The sequence below is a fragment of the Bufo bufo genome, chromosome 6 (genome assembly GCF_905171765.1).
Source record: "Bufo bufo chromosome 6, aBufBuf1.1, whole genome shotgun sequence".
Classification (NCBI taxonomy): Eukaryota; Metazoa; Chordata; class Amphibia; order Anura; family Bufonidae; genus Bufo; species Bufo bufo.
This window is the reverse complement of record NC_053394.1, coordinates 177,522,820-177,544,097: the sequence shown is the minus strand read 5'-3', so window position 1 is coordinate 177,544,097 and position 21,278 is coordinate 177,522,820. Positions and strand designations below refer to the sequence as shown.

Below are 21,278 nucleotides of genomic sequence, written 5' to 3'. Positions count from 1 at the left end.
TGGGTGTGCAGGCTTGACCTGTGGCCTGAGCTATCCCAATTTGCGATAGAACTTCTGGCCTACCCCGCTTCAAGTGTCCTGTCAGAAAGGACCTTCAGCGCAGCAGGAGGTATTGTCACTGAGAAGAGAAGTCGCCTAGGTCCAAAAAGTCTAGATTACCTCACCTTTATTAAGATGAATGAGGCATGGATCCCGAAGGGACTGACAGTGGGGGATGCATTTGACTAAAAAAGGCCTGATGAGATGCCTTGGGCTAAAAATGGTCCACACGCTGCTGTATTTAATCTCTGCATGCCGGAAGACTTGTGTGACTTCTCCGCCACCAACTAGGGTTCAAGCCGCAATGTTTTAGTGCACTTTCTGCCTGGAAAACATCAATTTTTCCGGCTGCAACAATATCTAATTTTTCAGGCATGTGTACATGCCCAATTTTTCTGGCCTCTGGTGCTGCACTGTGGCTGCAAAAACAAAACAAAAAAAAGGCACATACATGTGTCAATTCCCCTTCGTGATCGTTACCTTGTTGTGGTGAAGGGGCTTGCGTATCACAATGAAGCGATCACCTCTATGAATGTGTTGGCAATGTTGGCACACCCCAGATGATAAGGTCGTTGCTTCATTGTGAACAGACCAAAAGCGATCGGCTGGATAATTTTGCATAGAAAAAACATTCATTTTCTTTGTGATCATCTAAGGTGATCATTAAAGCCTACTAGGCCAACAATGGGCCCACACTGCTGAATCATTGTTTTCTGGGTCACTGAACTACCTCAGCACGACCATAGGCTTTGAAAAACCGCCATCGCCTGCAATCTCCCAAACGTGCGCACGAGCACAGTCATCACTACACCAAGATTGACGCATAGAGGAATACAATTTATGTCTCCTGATAGGGGACGTAACAGGGATTAAACTGATAAGAATAGTACTACTTAACACACCACTCATATAGGGTGGCACAGTACATTGCACGGCGCACGCGCAGTGCCCCAAATTGGAAGTAAGAGGACCGACCAACCATCTTTTTCCATCTCCCGGTTCCTAAAATCTCTTCCATACACCGGCCCCCAATAGGGGACGTAACAGGGATTAAACTGATAGGAATAGTGCTACTTAACACACCACTCATATAGGGTGGCACAGTACATTGCACGGCGCACGCGCCGTGCCCCAAATTGGAGGTAAGAGGACCAACCAACCATCTTTTTCCATCTCCCGGTTCCTAAAATCTATTCCATACACCGGCCCCTGATAGGGGACAAAACAGGGATTAAACTGGTAAGAACAGCCTCTACGGAGCTGGGTATTTTTTGGCCGCGTTACTGAACGCAAATGCACAATGGCTGTAGGCTCATGCGTCCTTTTGCGGAGGTGACAAACCTAGTCAGTCAAACCCAAGGCAACATCATCGACCTCATCCCATATACGTTTTTTCTGAAGCGTGCCCTGCGAAGAGTGCTGGATCAGGCCATAGATGAGCATGAAGAGGAAGAGTTGTGGTCACCATCACCACCAGAAGCAGCCTTGTCGTCGTTGATTGCCGGACCTGCGGCAACGCAGAGAGAGGAGTCTGAAGAAGAGGAGTCAGAGGAGGAAGGTGGCTTTGAGGAGGTGGAAGACCAACCACAGCAGGCGTCCCAGGGGGCATGTTGTCACCTTTCGGGGACCCTTGGTGTTGTACGTGGCTGGGTGGAGGAAGAGACCTTCAATCACGTCAGTGAGGACAAGGAACGGGACATGGCTAGCTTGGTATCCAACCTTGTGCAAATGGGGAGTTTGCGGTTGTGCAAATCGACTGTTTGCGGTTGTTTGCGGTGCGTTAAACGGGGAGTTTGGTCTGTCACTGTGAAACGGGCGTAACCCTTACACTACCTGATCGATACAACATCATACCTGATAGTATACACACACTGGATGTTTTAAAGCACGTTATTCCAAACAATTTAGGAATGTTAGGTGATTTATGCCTTTATGGATTAAAACCCGACTCTGCGTCAACTACGTAATTTTCCATGGGAGTTTTGCCATGGATCCCCCTCCGGCATGCCACAGTCCAGGTGTTAGTCCCCTTGAAACAACTTTTCCATCACTATTGTGGCCAGAAAGAGTCCCTGTGGGTTTTAACCACCTCCGGACCGCCTAACGCAGATTCGCGTTCCGGAGGTGGCAGCCCTGCGCTCAGCGACGCATATACGCGTCATCTCGCGTGAGCCGGGATTTCCTGTGAACGCGCGCACACAGGCGCGCGCGCTCACAGGAACGGAAGGTAAGAGAGTTGATCTCCAGCCTGCCAGCGGCGATCGTTCGCTGGCAGGCTGGAGATGTGATTTTTTTAACCCCTAACAGGTATATTAGACGCTGTTTTGATAACAGCGTCTAATATACCTGCTACCTGGTCCTCTGGTGGTCCCTTTGTTTGGATCGACCACCAGAGGACACAGGTAGCTCAGTAAAGTAGCACCAAGCACCACTACACTACACTACATCCCCTCCCGTCACTTATTAACCCCTTATTAGCCCCTGATCACCCCTGATCACCCCATATAGACTCCCTGATCACCCCCCTGTCATTGATTACCCCCCTGTCATTGATCACACCCCTGTAAAGCTCCATTCAGATGTCCGCATGATTTTTACGGATCCACTGATAGATGGATCGGATCCGCAAAACGCATACGGACATCTGAATGGAGCCTTACAGGGGCGTGATCAATGACTGTGGTGATCACCCCATATAGACTCCCTGATCACCCCCCTGTCATTGATTACCCCCCTGTCATTGATCACTCCCCTGTAAAGCTCCATTCAGATGTCCGCAGGATTTTTACGGATCCACTGATAGATGGATCGGATCCGCAAAACGCATACGGACATCTGAATGGAGCCTTACAGGGGCGTGATCAATGACTGTGGTGATCACCCCATATAGACTCCCTGATCACCCCCCTGTCATTGATTACCCCCCTGTCATTGATCACTCCCCTGTAAAGCTCCATTCAGATGTCCGCATGATTTTTACGGATCCACTGATAGATGGATCGGATCCGCAAAATGCATACGGACATCTGAATGGAGCCTTACAGAGGCGTGATCAATGACTGTGGTGATCACCCCATATAGACTCCCTGATCACCCCCCTGTCATTGATTACCCCCCCTGTCATTGATCACCCCCCCCTGTCATTGATCACCCCCCCCCCGTCAGGCTGCATTCAGATGTCCGTATGATTTTTACGGATCCACGGATACATGGATCGGATCCGCAAAACACATACGGACATCTGAATGGAGCCTTATAGGGGGGTGATCAATGACAGGGGGGTGATCACCCCATATAGACTCCCTGATCATCCCCCTGTCATTGATCACCCCCCTGTCATTGATCACCCCCCTGTCATTGATCACCCCCCTGTCATTGATCACCCCTCTGTAAGGCTCCATTCAGACATTTTTTTGGCCCAAGTTAGCGGAAATTATTTTTTTTTTCTTACAAAGTCTCATATTCCACTAACTTGTGTCAAAAAATAAAATCTCACATGAACTCACCATACCCCTCACGGAATCCAAATGCGTAAAATTTTTTAGACATTTATATTCCAGACTTCTTCTCACGGTTTAGGGCCCTTAGAATGCCAGGGCAGTATAAATACCCCACATGTGACCCCATTTCGGAAAGAAGACACCCCAAGGTATTCCGTGAGGGGCATATTGAGTCCATGAAAGATTGAAATTTGTATCCCAAGTTAGCGGAAAGGGAGACTTTGTGAGAAAAAAATAAATAAAATCAATTTCCGCTAACTTGTGCCAAAAAAAAAAAATTTCTATGAACTCGCCATGCCCCTCATTGAATACCTTGGGGTGTCTTCTTTCTTTCCAAAATGGGGTCACATGTGGGGTATTTATACTGCCCTGGCATTCTAGGGGCCCTAAAGCGTGAGAAGAAGTCTGGGATCCAAATGTCTAAAAATGCCCTCATAAAAGGAATGTGGGCCCCTTTGCGCATCTAGGCTGCAAAAAAGTGTCACACATCTGGTATCGCCGTACTCAGGAGAAGTTGGGGAATGTGTTTTGGGGTGTCATTTTACATATACCCATGCTGGGTGAGAGAAATATCTTGGCAAAAGACAACTTTTCCCATTTTTTTATACAAAGTTGGCATTTGACCAAGATATTTATCTCACCCAGCATGGGTATATGTAAAATGACACCCCAAAACACATTCCCCAACTTCTCCTGAGTACGGTGATACCAGATGTGTGACACTTTTTTGCAGCCTAGGTGGGCAAAGGGGCCCACATTCCAAAGAGCACCTTTCGGATTTCACAGGTCATTTACCTACTTACAACACATTAGGGCCCCTGGAAAATGCCAGGGCAGTATAACTACCCCACAAGTGACCCCATTTTGGAAAGAAGACACCCCAAGGTACTCCGTGAGGGGCATGGCAAGTTCCTAGAATTTTTTATTTTTTGTCACAAGTTAGTGGAAAATGATGATTTTTTTTTTTTTTCTTACAAAGTCTCATATTCCACTAACTTGTGACAAAAAATAAAAACTTCCATGAACTCACTATGCCCATCAGCGAATACCTTGGGGTGTTTTCTTTCCAAAATGGGGTCACTTGTGGGGTAGTTATACTGCCCTGGCATTCTAGGGGCCCAAATGTGTGGTAAGGAGTTTGAAATCAAATTCTGTAAAAAATGACCAGTGAAATCCGAAAGGTGCTCTTTGGAATATGGGCCCCTTTGCCCACCTAGGCTGCAAAAAAGTGTCACACATGTGGTATCTCCGTATTCAGGAGAAGTTGGGGAATGTGTTTTGGGGTGTCATTTTACATATACCCATGCTGGGTGAGATAAATATCTTGGTCAAATGCCAACTTTGTATAAAAAAAATGGGAAAAGTTGTCTTTTGCCAAGATATTTCTCTCACCCAGCATGGGTATATGTAAAATGACACCCCAAAACACATTCCCCAACTTCTCCTGAATACGGAGATACCACATGTGTGGCACTTTTTTGCAGCCTAGGTGGGCAAAGGGGCCCACATTCCAAAGAGCACCTTTCGGATTTCACTGGTCATGTTTTACAGAATTTGATTTCAAACTCCTTACCACACATTTGGGCCCCTAGAATGCCAGAGCAGTATAACTACCCCACAAGTGACCCCATTTTGGAAAGAAGACACCCCAAGGTATTCCATGAGGGGCATGGCGAGTTCCTAGAATTTTTTTTTTTTTGTCACAAGTTAGTGGAATATGAGACTTTGTAATAAAAAATAAAAAAATAAAAAAAATAATCATTTTCCGCTAACTTGTGACAAAAAATAAAAAGTTCTATGAACTCACTATGCCCATCAGTGAATACCTTAGGGTGTCTACTTTCCGAAATGGGGTCATTTGTGGGGTGTTTGTACTGTCTGGGCATTGTAGAACCTCAGGAAACATGACAGGTGCTCAGAAAGTCAGAGCTGCTTCAAAAAGCGGAAATTCACATTTTTGTACCATAGTTTGTAAACGCTATAACTTTTACCCAAACCATTTTTTTTTTACCCAAACATTTTTTTTTATCAAAGACATGTAGAACAATAAATTTAGAGCAAAATTTATATATGGATGTCGTTTTTTTTTGCAAAATTTTACAACTGAAAGTGAAAAATGTCATTTTTTTGCAAAAAAATCGTTAAATTTCGATTAATAACAAAAAAAGTAAAAATGTCAGCAGCAATGAAATACCACCAAATGAAAGCTCTATTAGTGAGAAGAAAAGGAGGTAAAATTCATTTGGGTGGTAAGTTGCATGACCGAGCAATAAACTGTGAAAGTAGTGTAGGTCAGAAGTGTAAAAAGTGGCCTGGTCTTTCAGGGTGTTTAAGCACTGGGGGCTGAGGTGGTTAAAATTCGCCTGCCTATTGAAGTCTATGGCGGTTCGCCCGTTTGCGAACATTTACGGAAATTCGCGTTCGCTGTTCGCGAACGGAAAATTTTATGTTCACGACATCTCTAACTACCACCACCATGCTTTACTGATGAGGTGGTATGCTTAGGATCATGAGCAGTTCCTTTCCTTCTCCATACTCTTCTTTTCCCATCACTCTGGTACAAGTTGATCTTGGTCTCATCTGTCCATAGGATGTTGTTCCAAAAGCTTTTTTAGATGTCGTTTGGCAAACTGTAATCTGGCTTTCCTGATTTTAAGGCTCACCAATGGTTTACATCTTCCGTCGCCGAAACTGCCTGCCGGATCCGTCAAAACGTATGCAAACTGATGGCATTTGTCAGACGGATCAGGATCCTGATCCGTATGACAAATGCATTGAAATGCCGGATCAGTCTCTCCAGTGTCATCCGGAAAACCGGATCCGGCATTTATTTATTTCAAATTTTTTGCGGTCTGAGCATGCGCAGACCGCATTGCCGGATCCGTTTTGACGGAACACTCGGGCCCGGATCCGGCATTAATGCATTTCAATGCCAAGTGTTCCGGAATTTAGGACGGAGATAAAACCGCAGCATGCTCCAGTATTATGGCTACTTTCACACTTGCGGCAGAGTGATCCGGCAATCTGCATGCAAATGGGCAGCATTTGTAGACGGATGCGGATCCGTCTCACAAATGCATTGCAAGAACGGATTTGTCTCTCCGTTTGGACAAACGGATCAGTTTCTATTTTTTTAACATTTTTAAAGGTCTGCGCATGCAGAATGCATGGGGATAAAACTGATCAGTTCTTTTCCAGTATTGAGCACCTATGACGGAAGTCACGGAACTCAGTGCAGGAAAAGAAAAATGCTAGTGTGAAAGTACCCTATCTCCGTCCTGAACTGAAGGACTGAACTGAAGACATCTTGATGCATCCTAAACGGATTGCTCTCCATTCAGAATGCATTAGGATAAGGCCTCATGCACACGGCCGTTGTTTGGGTCCGCATCCGAGCCGCCGTTTTGGTGGCTCGGATGCGGACCCATTCACTTCAATGGGGCCGCAAAAGATGCGGACAGCACTCCGTGTGCTGTCTGCATCTGTGGCTCCGTTCTGCGGCCCCGTTAAAAAAATATAACATGTCCTATTCTTGTCCGCACTTTGCGGACAAGAATAGGGATTTACATTGCCGGCGCCCATTCCGTTCCACAAATTGCGGAAGGCAACACGAGCGTCTTCTGTTTTTTGCGGATCCGCGGTTTGCGGACCGTAAAAAACGGCACAGCCGTGTGCATGAGGCCTAAAACTGATCAGTTATTTTCCGGTATTGAGCCCCTAGGATGGAACTCTATGCATGAAAAGAATAACGCTAGTGCGAAAGTACCCTTAGCTGCTGTCCGGCTAGGGCAGACTGATTCTGGTTCACCTCTGCGCCCGACTCCAGAGCCTCATAACATTGTTTTCTGTAAAGATAGGAGGAAAACCACCTAAAGGGGGCTCCTTTGGTGATGGGGGCCCAGGGCAATTGCCCAAGTTGCCCCCTCCTAACGCCGGCCTTGAATGTAAGGGTTACATAGCATCATAAATCAATATAATGCTATGCGACACCAGCAGTGCTGGGAGTTCAGGATGCGTGCTGCGCTGCGGACTTGCAGCGTGACACTTGCTCGTCTGAAAGGGGTCTTAGTGTGTCTTACAGTGAGGGCAGCTGCTGCAGCTGTTCTTAACTTAAAGGGGTTGTCTCATCTCAGACAATGGGGGCATATCGCTAGGTGCGTGTCCCAGCGGGAACGGAGCCCTGCAAGGTGGTGCTTGGAGGACTCCGGTCCGGCCACCACCAAGCGCACTCCCCATAGAAGTAAATGGGAGTATACTGTGCATGACCGGCCACCGCTCCCATTCACTTCTATGGGCTCAATGGAAATAGCCGAGCCAGTGCTCTGCTATTTTCGGCAGCCCCATAGAAAGTGAAGGGATGGTGGCTGCACATGCACAGTGCTCTCTCCACCACTTTTAGGGCTCCGTTCTCAATATAGGTGCAGGTCCCAGCGGTGGGACCCACACCTATAAGACAATGTGGGCATATCCTAGTGATATGACCCCATTGTCTGTGATGAGACAACCCCTTTAATGTTTTGCACTGACTGCACAAAGATCATTTAAAGAGACAGCATTCATGAGCCAACCCTTTTTTTCCCCAAAAAAACTTTTGCTAAACTTCTACAGTTCATGTTTTGTAAGCATATTCACAGCATCACCAGCAGAATATATTTCACTGCATATGCTGCACAATTCCACTTTTTTCTTTTTCAGAAACCTGTTGCATTTTTTCTACCGTTTATAATCTTATTTTAGTGCGTCAATACCAGTATGTTCGTAGCATGGAATGTTTAATTGGGCCTGCATTTCTTACCAAAAAAACCCTTTCAGCCGTTTATAAGTGCTCAATTTAGCGCATTTTAGTACGTCAATAGCAGTGTATAGTGTATTCTGTAGAAATCTGTAGAAAAAGAAACATGGCTTGTGTGACAAACCACACACCAATCCCGTCGTACTATGCCACAGTTGCCATACAGGTCTCGTCCACAAGAGACTTCTGGAGGCGAATCCACTGTGAGCACAGTAGACGTTTAAGATTGGTTGGTGTGCCCATACATGATACAATCAGAAAAATAAAACTATCGATTTCACACTGGAAATCAGATTAATTTGCTGCCACCACTCCTCGTATTGAATCGCGACGAAGAGAACCCGGCTAGCTAATCCTAAAGGGAAGAAACTGTTATTTGCAACCTAGCTAACCGAATTAACAATTTATAAAAATAAGACAATGCGGTAGTATGTCCTAGTATGTCCAGTGGCGTGCCTAGGGTATTTGGCACCCGGGGCGGGTACTTTCTCGTACTTTCTCTGGCACACCCCCCCCCCCCCCCCTGCAAACACCATAAGAAACTTTATTTTTACATTTAAAATACTGAGTACTGAATACTGAAATATTTATTTTGTTTGATATAACATTTTTTATCGCTAGTAAACAGAAAATTGCTGGTAAATGAAAATTTAAAAGGACTCTATCACCATGAAAATACAATGTAAGGTACAGGCAACTTGTAATTTATACATTTAAATTCCTGCTAATTCTGGGCTTTGAATTCCAGGAGGCGGTCCTATCAGTGATTGACAGCTCTAAATCACTGTAAATCACTGATAGGACCGCCTCCTTGACTTCAAAGCCCAGAATGAGCAGGACTTTAAATAGATAAATTACTGGTCCTGGATAATGTAAAAAGTTTTACTGAGTCTTTTCGCCCAAAACGATATATCAATCTGCTCAGCTCCTCCTGCTCTATAACATGCTGCCTGCAGCTCAAACACCATTTTCAACAGGTTCCCTTTAAAGAGGACCTGCCACCAAAAAATGCAATGCAGTCTGAAAGTACTTCACTAAGAGAAGCCAAGCTAATTGATATATAATTTTCTTGGAAAAGATTTAGTAAAACTTGTAATTTATTTATTTATATATATATATTTTCCACCTCTGTGAACATCAGTACATGAAGGAGGAGAGGAGTTACCAGTGACTGACAGCTATCTCTCTATGCACACTAATACACACAGTGCTATCAATCACCTCCTCCCTGTACTGGTAGATCTTCACAGGGCTGCCAAAATATAACTGTATAAAACACAAGTTTCACTGAATCTTTTGCAACTCAACTATATATCAATCTGCTCAGCTTCTCTTGCTCTATAACATGTTGCTTTCAGGCAACACAGGTCCTCTCTAAGTGCATTTTATGAAGAAGAAAAAAATGCAAAATCCAGTCTTAACATTCTGCCTTTACAGTCTCTTCTGTCGTGCCTTAATTTCTGCAAAACGATCAATGACCTCATCCAAATTCACCTTCTTTGTATATTCATGTTCAATTGAAAGTAAAGACAGATTTGTCAATATTGTCTGGCTCATAGTTGAGCGTAAGTAATTCTTTATCAATTTTGCAATTTGGAAAAACTTCTTTCACATGAAGCAATAGATACACAGACAGTCAAAAAGAATCTAAAGCACAGTGACAAGTTTGGTAGAGATTCACAAAAATCCCATTTCACAATAAACTCCAGAAATTGCAACCCTGTCCATTTCTTTGCCTCTTCAATGCTGATTTTGGCAGCCTGCAAATGCCTCCGCAGTCGTCCAATTTCCACACTGATATCTTCATCACAGAATTCACCAAAAATCTGAGTCAGTTTTGGAATATATTTCCTAACTTCTTCTTCGGATGCAGCAAGCAATGTGGTTGGCTGAATAACAGCAAAGATTGATGCAATTTCATCCATTGCTTTAGAACGAATCTCCAACTCTTGACTAAAGCGATCAAGACATTCCAACATAGCTCTTTTCACCTCCTTTGGCAATGTAAGAACTGCATCCTATGCAATCTCTCCTGGCACTCTTTTTCTTACCCTCCCTCTTCTCTCCATAGAAATTTCCATTTTCTCACACGTAACAGTTGCATAATGAATGGCCCTCTCCACAATTTCATTTCTATGATCTTGAAGAAAACATTTTAAAGCCTGGAGCTTCACAATGCACATATCCAGGCTGATTTCAACCGTTTGCAAGTACTTTTGTGTAAGATTAATTTCTTCCAGAACTTCACACCAGAAAGAAAGGTAGCTCAAAAATGAAAAGTCACATACAGCAGACAGCAAAATCTGGGATGATTCTCTTGTCTCCAAATTTTCTTTGGGATCACACAGTGCTTCAAGTGTTGAGGCCAACTTTTCAAAATTTGCCTTCACTGGTTTCGCAGCCTGATAATGGGCACTCCATCTTGTCTGGGAAAGTCTTTTGACTGTAACTCCTACATTCTCTATCAGCATTTCCCACCGATGAGGTGAGACTGAAAAGAAGGAATAGACTCTCTCCAAGGTTCCAAAAAAAGTCACACATGAAGAAGTACTTCCAAACAAGTGCACTCCACAAAGGTTCAGAGAATGATTTGCACAAGGCACAAACAAAGCCTTTGGATTAATCTCTCTGATTTTTGACTGAACACCACCATGAATTCCAGCCATTGTTGCAGCATTATCATACCCTTGCCCACGGCACAGGTTTATGTCCAATCCATCGCTCTCCAGATGTTGCAGAATATTCTCTGTGAGTGCAGCAGCAGTCTTTCCAGCAATAGGCAAGAATCTTAAGACTGATTCTCTTACTTCAACTTTGTTGCCTTCAATATGGACATATCGGATTACTTCACACATCTGATCAATATGGGACATGTCAGGAGTGCTGTCAAAAAGAATCCCAAAATACTTTGCTTTCCTGATATCAGCCACTATTATTTCTTTTACATGGTTCCCCAAAAGGCAAATTAATTTATTTTGAATCTTTGAAGATAAATAGGAATTCACTCCTGTCCCAGATATAACAGACTGCTTAATTCTAACAAAATGTTCTTTTAAAACTGGATCATAATTTAAAAGCAGCTCCACTAATTCCATGAAATTTCCTTTGTTTGCTGATGTTATGTCCTCTTTGTGACCATGAAAAGGAAAATTCTGTTAAGCAAGAAACAAGGTTACGTCTAAGAGGCGGTATAAAATATCTCTCCATTTTTTTCTCTCTTTCTCCACTGCTGCCTGATGGACTTGATCAATTGTTCTTTGAAGCTTCAATCCTGCTCCCAGGGTCTTCCATTTCTCCAGGCATGTGAGATGATTCTCTGAAGCCTCATGCTCAGACACCTTTGGATTTAACTTCCACCATGCTTGAAACCCGGTTACAAAGCCGGATGTTCCAGTAGTTGTCTTGTCATCTAGAGCAAACAGCCTGCAGCAAAAACAAAACAAACTTTCTTTGGATGGCAAGTAAACCATCCATGTTCTTAAAACTTTATCGCCATCGCCAAGTCTTATAGAACCATGCTGTAGTCAGCTGTTGACTTTTCCCTTTGGATTTCTCTCCTTTTCTTTGAACAACACTGAAAGGACCTTTAGTGTTTTGGAAAGGTTCACTTCCCCTCTTAATTAGATCAACCCTCAAGTCATCTGGAACCGGGATTGGCCAATCAGCAACATCCAAATAAACTGAAAGTCTATCCATCTCCTCTTCTTCATCAAAGTTTTCCTCCTGTTGGTGTGGTCTTCTGCAGAAACCTCGTTCCTCGTTATAATTTTCAGTGCTTTCAGTAGATGGATTGCTATCCTCCAATTCTTGCTCTCTCTCATTTGAATCCTCTTGTGAAGGTTCTTCTTGTATTTTCCCTTCAGATTCACCAGGGTGAATATCTGAAGGACTTTCTTCTATTGCACTTGATGTTGAAGGCGTCACATACTTCAAAATTGCTCCAGACATTGCCTGAGCCACCTTTTCTCTTGCCTTCTTCATTCTTCTTTGTTGGAATCCGCTGGGTCGATTTCGCTTCATATTGGCGTTCACTGCAAAAAGTCGATAGCATAGTTTGTGATATCCACTTGACAACTGTATCTACAATTGCAAGGAAAAATATGGGAATTGCATTGATTACTATTCAAATGCAATCTGATTATCTAAGACACAAGTTGTACTGTTCGCGTGTCTTATTGAGCAGTTGAGCACATTAAGCAAACACCAACTGTGCAGTAAGAAAAAGTAAAGGTAGCCTACATCTTAGATTCAGGGCTGTGGAGTCAGAGTTGGAGTCGGAGGCAATTTTGGGTACCTGGAGTCGGAGTCTGCAAAAATGAACCGACTCCAACTCCGACTCCTACTAAATTTAAATTGGAATAAAAAAATAAAAAAGCAAGTTTAAATGTCCCAATTCACAAAAAGTTATAATTTAATTACTTCTCTACTGTAAAAATAAAGGCCAATGCATGCAGTGCGTCACGTTACCGCAAAACGAACACGTTAAGTGACCGTGAAGAAGCATGCTTTTCATATGCTTCACTATATGGCACGCAACGCACAGTTAAGGAGCGGCAATACTTATACTTTCCATTGTGTTGTGTTCCGCTGTTACAGGGAACGCAACGCCCATGGTTAACCTAGCCTCTCAGTGATAACTGATTAAGTAAATATGTTTTTTAAAGTACTAAAAGAAGTTGAAAAGTATGATCGCTCATCAAAACTTACTGCAGAAGAAGCCATCCTTGTTTATCCAGAGATCATTAGTGATGTGGCCAGAATTGTTACTGCAATGCCACCCACCCAAGTCAGTGTTGAAAGATTATTTTCAGCTCTATAATAAAGTCTGATTTAAGAGCCTCTATGAAAGCAGATCTGGCAGAGACAATTCTCTTCCTTAGAACTCTACATTGAATTGATTTTAAATTGCATGTGCTATAACTACATTCCAAGATTAATATAAATCATTTCTAGGCTTTACAGATTTTGTTTTTGGTTCATATAGATAAGCCTTGTTTTTGTTCTAAAACAACCAAATAATGTGGTTTGCATTTTTGAACTGGTAAAGTTCCTGTTCCTGATGTTTATGCCTGCTGCTACTATCCAGCCCCTTGATAAAAAAATTAAATAAAACTTTGTTGTTTTCATTGTGTTTTTCTTTTGCTTAAACTGTTCAATACAGTAGACTGTTGGCTTCCCAGCCAGTAGTCCTGTGGTAATGACATGTATGTTGCCTTTCTTTCCTTCAAAGAATGTATAAAATACATTCGCATATTAAATAGGAGGAGTCGGGGAGTCGGAAGTACCAAAAACGGAGGAGTCTGAGTAGGAGCATTTATCTACCGACTCCACAGCCCTGGTTAGATTTCAGATGTCTGTTAGTTGACCGTTGGATAGAGCAATCCCACCATCAACAAAATCAACCAAACTGACTCATCAGGGGGCAGTTTAGTTGATTAGTATAAATTCACGGCCAGTGAGTCTGCGCAAGTAGGCAGGTTGGATATTTTAGGACACCCGCAGCAGGTCTGTCATTAAAGTCAGTAAAGAGGAGAGTTAGAGGAGCAGAAGATACTCTAGTCTAATGGTCAGCAATAGCAATAGTACAAGATGTGTAATGTTATGTACTAAGCATCTACACTGCCCCATGCAAAACAACCTGTGATGCACTGTTTCCTGACACCTTTCTATCATAGCCAGCATGAATTTTTTCAGCAGTTTGCTCTATAGTAGCTCTGAGCCTCTTCTATAAGATTGGTCCAAACTGACCCCTTCACTCCCCACACTATGATTTCTCTTCTTTGTATTTATCTATTTTATTTACATTTTGTTCTTAGTTCAGACAAGCACTGCAGGTCTTTACTAGTCTTTGTTGTGACTTGAACCTATAAATAGTACATACAGACATAGAATACTCTATTAATGGATGTGGTGAAAGAACAAGGACAAGTCATTAATACCAGATCACCCTTGGTCCGGCTACCGCCACCGCCATTGATTAGCTGTTTGAAGCTTGTACGAGCACATACAGCAATCTCTGCTCGGTTCACTTTCTCGCCATCACAAGTGCCATAGGTAGCAGGTGTAATTATACCTCAGCCATCCCATTCATTTCTATAAGGCCTCATGCACACGACCGTTGTGTGCATCCGTGGCCGTTGTGCCGTTTTCCGTTTTTTTTCGCGGACCCATTGACTTTCAATGGGTCCGTGGAAAAAACGGAAGATGCACCGTTTGGCAGCCGCATCCGTGAGCCGTGTTTCCTGGCCGTGAAAAAAATATGACCTGTCCTATTTTTTTCACGGCCAACGGTTCACGGACCCATTCAAGTCAATGGGTTCGTGAAAGAACACGGATGCACACAAGATTGGCATCCGTGTCCGTGATCCGTGGCCGTAGGTTAGTTTTTATACAGACGGATCCGAAGATCCGTCTGCATAAAAGCTTTTTCAAAGCTGAGTTTTCACTTCGTGAAAACTCAGAACCGACAGTATATTCTAACACAGAAGCGTTCCCATGGTGATGGGGACGCTTCTAGTTAGAATACACTACAAACTGTGTACAAGACTGCCCCCTGCTGCCTGGCAGCACCCGATCTCTTACAGGGGGCCGTGATCAGCACAATTAACCCCTTCAGGTGCGGCACCTGAAGGGGTTAATTGTGCTGATCACGGCCCCCTGTAAGAGATCAGGGCTGCCAGGCAGCAGGGGGCAGACCCTCCCCCCCTCCCCAGTTTGAATATCATTGGTGGCCAGTGCGGCCCCCCCTCCCTCTATTGTAATAATTCGTTGGTGGCACAGTGTGCGCCCCCCCCCCCCCTCCCTCTATTGTAATAATTAGTTGGTGGCACAGTGTGCGCCCCCCATCGGCCCCCCCCTCCCTCTAAAGCATTAACAACATTGGTGGCCAGTGTGCGGCCTCCCATCTCCCCCCCCCCCATCATTGGTGGCAGCGGAGTTCCGATCGGAGTCCCAGTTTAATCGCTGGGGCTCCGATCGGTAACCATGGCAACCGGGACGCTACTACAGTCCTGGTTGCCATGGTTACTTAGCAATAGTACAATAGTAGAAGATTCATACTTACCTGCTGCTGGCTGCTGGCTGCTGCTGCTGCTGCGATGTTCGTGTCCGGCCGGGAGCTCCACCTACTGGTAAGTGACAGGTCTGTGCGGCGCATTGCTAAATGAACTGTCACTTACTAGTAGGAGGAGCTCCCGCCCGGACACGAACATCGCAGCTCCCAGGTAAGTATGAATCTTTTACTATTGTACTATTGCTAGTAACCCGCTGCCACCAATGATCGGGGGGGGGGGGAGATGGGAGGCCGCACACTGGCCACCAATGTTGTTAATGCTATAGAGGGAGGGGGGGCCAATGGGGGGCGCACACTGTGCCACCAACAAATTATTACAATAGAGGGAGGAAGGGGGGGGCACACTGTGCCACCAACGATTTATTACAATAGAGGGAGGAAGGGGGGGGGGGGCGCACACTGTGCCACCAACGAATTATTACAATAGAGGGAGGAAGGGGGGGGCACACTGTGCCACCAACGATTTATTACAATAGAGGGAGGAAGGGGGGGGGCGCACTGGCCACCAATGATATTCAAACTGGAGAGGGGGGGGAGGGTCTGCCCCCTGCTGCCTGGCAGCCCTGATCTCTTACAGGGGGATATGATAGTACAATTAACCCCTTCAGGTGCGGCACCTGAGGGGTTAATTGTGCTGATCACGGCCCCCTGTAAGAGATCGGATGCTGCTAGGCAGCAGGGGGCAGTCATGTACACAGTTTGTAGTATATTCTAACTAGAAGCGTCCCCATCACCATGGGAACGCCTCTGTGTTAGAATATACTGTCGGAAATGAGGTTTCACGATCTAACTCATATCCGACAGTATATTCTAACATAGAGGCGTTCCCATGGTGATGGGGACGCTTCAAGTTAAAATATACCATCGGATTGGAGAAAACTCCGATCTGATGGTATAAAAGGGACTCCAGACTTTACATTGAAAGTCAATGGGGACGGATCCGTTTGAAATGGCACCATATTGTGTCAACGTCAAACGGATCCGTCCCCATTGACTTGCATTGTAATTCAGGACGGATCCGTTTGGCTCCGCACGGCCAGGCGGACACCAAAACGACTTTTTTTTTCATGTCCGTGGATCCTCCAAAAAACAAGGAAGACCCACGGACGAAAAAACGGTCACGGATCACGGGAAAACGGAACCCCGTTTTGCGGACCGCAAAAAAATACGGTCGTGTGCATGAGGCCTAAGACAGCTCCTCCCTCCCTGTTCAAGAGAATGGAGACGCCCTAGTTGTAAATACACCTGCTCACCACTGCAATTGTGACGGTGAGCAGGTAGAGAATGAAGAGAAGGCACATGTGTCTACATTTTCTGAAAGTCATTATTTTTATTTTTCTGCCAATCATCTTCTGTAGAGGCAAATTTTTTGCGGGATGAGGTACGGTTTGATAGATACAATTTTGGGGTAGATATGACTTTTTGGACTCTTGGTATTACACTTTTTGTGAGCCAGGGTGAACTAAAAATGCCAGTTTTAGCACAGCTTTTATTTTATTTTATTAAATTCACCTGCGGGTAGATCGTGTGATATTTTCATACAGCAGGTAATTAGAGACACAGTGATACCCATACCCAATATGTCTCTTTTTTTTACGGTGATGGTTTGGTACCATTTAGCGGTACATAATGACTTTTTGGACACTTGGTATTACACTTTTTGTGAGCCAGGGTGAACGAAAAATGCCAGTTTTAGCACAGCTTTTATTTTATTGAATTCATCTGCGGGTAGATCGTGTGATATTTTCATACAGCAGGTAATTAGAGACACAGTGATAACCATACCCAATATGTCTCTTTTTTTACGGTGATGGTTTGGTACCATTTAGCGGTACATAATGACTTTTTGGAAGCTTGGTATTACACTTTTTGTGAGCCAGGGTGAACTAAAAATGCCAGTTTTAGCGCCACAGCTTTTATTTTATTTTACTGAATTCATCGGCGGGTAGATCGTGTGATATTTTCATACAGCAGGTAATTAGAGACACAGTGATACCCATACCCAATATGTCTCTTTTTTTACGGTGATGGTTTGGTACCATTTAGCGGTACATAATGACTTTTTGGACGCTTGGTATTACACTTTTTGTGAGGCAAGGTGAAGAAAAAACAGCTGTTTTTGCACAGCTTTTATAATTTTTTTTATAGGTTCACCTGACGGGGCGGCGGATCATGTTATATTTTTATAGAGTGGTGGGCTGGAGTTTTCACTGATGCCGGACAGGTTAATAAGCCTGGTCCTTTTTCCTATCCATATTTTGGGCCCCTGCCTCTTGTAAATTTCTGCCCTGACTGGCTCCTCAACACCCCCCGGCCCCCTTCCCATGAAAATTCAAAGCAGCAGCAAGGCCCTTAAGTTAACTAAAAAAATACCTCTCTGTCTCTCTAGTCTGCTGACTCAGTGCCTCCTCCTGCACACTGTTCTGCCTGTGACTGTCTCTGTTGAAGTGCACACTCCTGAGTCTGTGGCAGCTCACCTGGCCCTGGTTCTGTCTGCAGCAGCTGGCTTCCTGGCCTGGTATCTTCTCTCTGCTTCAGACAATCGCTGGTTTGAGGCCCGAAATTTTTCGGCCTATAAGACCTAGGTTTTAGAGGAGGATAATAAGAAAAAAATATTTTCCATTACACCTCAGGTCAGACCAGCAATCAGACCCCCAATGTTAATCAGATCTCATCTCACAGCCCCAATCAGACCCCCAATGTTAATCAGACCCCCATGTTAGACATCAGCCCCCATGTCAGCCATTAGCCCCCATCCATCATGCCCCCATGTAAGCCATTATGCCCCCATGTCAGCCATCAGCCCCCCATGTCACATTTCTCCCCCTCCATGTCAAATCACCCCCCTATGTCACATCAGCCCTCATGTCACATTTCTCCCCCTCCATGTCACATTTTTCCGCCCTCCCCCAGGGTGCGCCCTAAGGCAGCCGCTTGGTCTGCCTTATGGTAGCACCGGCCCTGCCAGTAAGGCAAAACTGTGCACATTTCAGAGTGGTCTTTTATTATGGGCAGTCTAAGGCACACCTGTGCAATATTCATGCTGTCTAATTAGCACCTTGATATGCCACACCTGTGAGGTGGGATGGATTATCTCGGCAAAGGAGAAGTGCTCACTAACACAGATTTAGGGCTCATGCACACGACCGTATGCCCTCAGAGTCATACGGTCCGTGAGCGGGCCATATGTCCCGGAGCGGCATACATCACGCGTACGGGAGCGCACAGCATCAAAGATTACTATGATGCTGTGCGCATCGGGCTGCTCGCAGGACTATTGTCCCGCACTCATATGATATTATGAATGTGGGACAATAGCATCGCGGGCGGTCCTATGATGCCGTGCACACGATGTATGCCGCTCCGGGACATATGGCCCGCTCACGGACCGTATGTCTCGGAGGGCATACTATCGTGTGCATGAGCCCTTAGACAGATTTGTGCACAATATTTGAGAGTAATGGGTCTTTTGTGTATGTAGAAAATGTTTCAGATCTTTGAGTTCAGCTCATGCAAAATGGGAGCAAAACCAAAAGTGTTGCGTTTATATTTTTGTTCAGTGTATAAAGTGACCCTGTCTACTTGGCTTGACCACATCTTCTACCAGTTTGGCTCCGCCTACAACATGGGATCACTTCTACTTTTTTTTTCCAGGGCCACTTTGAGTTCCCAATGCGCCCCTGCCCTGTACACAGACACTGTAATTCTTGTACATCCATATACCCAGATCAGATTATTTACTTCATCATCAAGATCTTACAGCGCAGCTACATATGCACACATATCCCCATAACTAGAGCGAAATGCACACACTACCGCAGCATTTCTGCCTAAACTCCATGCGCCGTAAGGTCCACTACTTTCTACTGCCCATCCCTGCATCTGACTCCGCCCATAACTGTTCACATGACCGTGACATCATGAAAGGTCCTATACCCACTACAGAAAGTAACGTTTTTCTATTTCCCTTGTCTGTGACGGATCACATGACCGTGGCGTCACCAAAGGTCCTTAGGCTGCTAGAATCTATCTCCTGTGGATACATATAGTACAGGGCTGTGTATAATATGAACATCTTACATAAGTAGGTGAGTATATCTATGGTGTGTACGTGTACTGGGTGGTAAATAATACTGGTTTCCCATGATCATTCTAGGTGTATATTATACATTGTGTATATAGTAGATTGTTGTATATAGTGTTAGCATTTGGTATGTGTTCATCTATTCATATGTATATAGGTGTGTTATATATGCTATACATAGTGCAGGGGTGTATATTTTATATTTTTACAGGTGTATATGTAGTTTTATATTTATATATATGCATGTCTACTACAGAGTTTTATATATAGTGATGGTATATCATATCTGTGTCTATAGCTAGGTGTGTTTAATAGACAGTGTGTGTATATAATGTATGTGCATGGTATCGGAGTACACAATATAGCTGGGTCTTTCTGTGGTTTGAAATGTATTATTTGTGACACAAGCACTCACCCCCAGGGAGGGAGGGAGTACGCAATATAGCATTAAGATTTCTTTTTGTTTCAAAAGTAGGGGGAAAAAATAGCATACTTCTAAACATGATGCAACAAAGACACAGCGAGAAAGGCTGCTTTTTCTGTTCTGTAAAGAACTGGATCCAGACAGATTGTGATTGCTGTTCAGTAGAAGGCATCGGCAATGGGATGCCTTCAGACACCTTGCTCTTAAGGGGATTGTCCAGTCCAATTTTTTTTTTTTTTAAGATTCAGAAATTATGCTGTACAAAAACAACAACTCCTATCCCCCTCACTGATTTCCCTCTGCTCCCCTCCCAACCATTTCTAGTTCTGATACCGGTTTCGGCTTTTTAGTCCCTCTTGACATGCAGGAAATGACACTCAGCCAATCGCTGTCTGAGGCAGGTGAGTGGTCATTTCTCTACATGTCAATTAGGTATACTTTTGAGTTTATTTATTGATTCTGTCACCTGGATTTCACTTACTGAGCTGTTAACATCACCACATCAGTCTCCATGATTTATATTACAATCTGCTAGTATTACTGCCCTGTGTCTTCTAATTTGTCTATAAAATCACTGTTATTAATATGCAAATGACCTAAATAAGGAGCCCAGCCGCACCCCTTCTGCTTGAGCCCTGCACCGCCCCACTGCTAATTTATTCACTCCTCCTCGCCGACCTCATATGCCTGGTGCGCCGTAATCTCGTGCATGCACTGTGAATAGACCTGTCAGCGCCCGCGCGGTGTCCTGGTATCGGCCTCGCAGAACACATTGAGCATGCGCTGACTAGTCTATGTGTTCTGTGAGGCCGATGCCACAGTAATACTAGTATATTGTAATATAAATCATGGAGACTGATGTGGTCATGTTAACAGCTTAGTAAGTGAAATCCTGGTGTCACGGCTGAGGATGGGGAAAACCCTCAGCCGTGCGGTATCAGCAGATGGAGTTGCTGCAAGGCCAGGACAGAGAATTAGGGAGCTGGTTACCTCCTACACATCCCTAACTCTGATCCTGTCTCCTATCCGTATGAGCCAACCCTGAAGGTAGGAGGGCTCATACTCCGGAACCTGATATTCCTCCTCGCCCTCAGGGTGGCCCTGGACTAGGAGCAGGGTAAGACGACCCGTTCCTCCTAGACACAGAGGAACAGGAGTCTCACTGGCAAAGCTACATAGAAAGGGGGAACATAAACAGACATATGGCAATGACCGGTAAGTGAGACTAGTTCCACACTTACCTGCCACAGACACACAACCTGGAACCCACGTGCAAGTGCTGCTATTAACAACCAACATAAAGGACACAACAGACATCACACGGGAACCCAGTAAACCATATGCAGCAATAACAGATAAACCATAAA

General features: G+C 44.5%; 1 protein-coding gene across 2 annotated transcripts in view; it reads left to right on the top strand.

Moving 5' to 3' along the window:
* Window positions 1–19,394: 19,394 nt before the first annotated feature.
* Window positions 19,395–21,278, top strand: part of LOC121003389 (oocyte zinc finger protein XlCOF6-like) — a 61,255-nt gene continuing 59,371 nt past the window's right edge. For both annotated transcript variants that reach the window (XM_040435212.1, XM_040435210.1), the window contains exon 1: window positions 19,395–19,491. The gene's annotated coding sequence lies outside the window, so the exon portion shown is untranslated. The remainder of the gene's footprint in view (window positions 19,492–21,278) is intronic.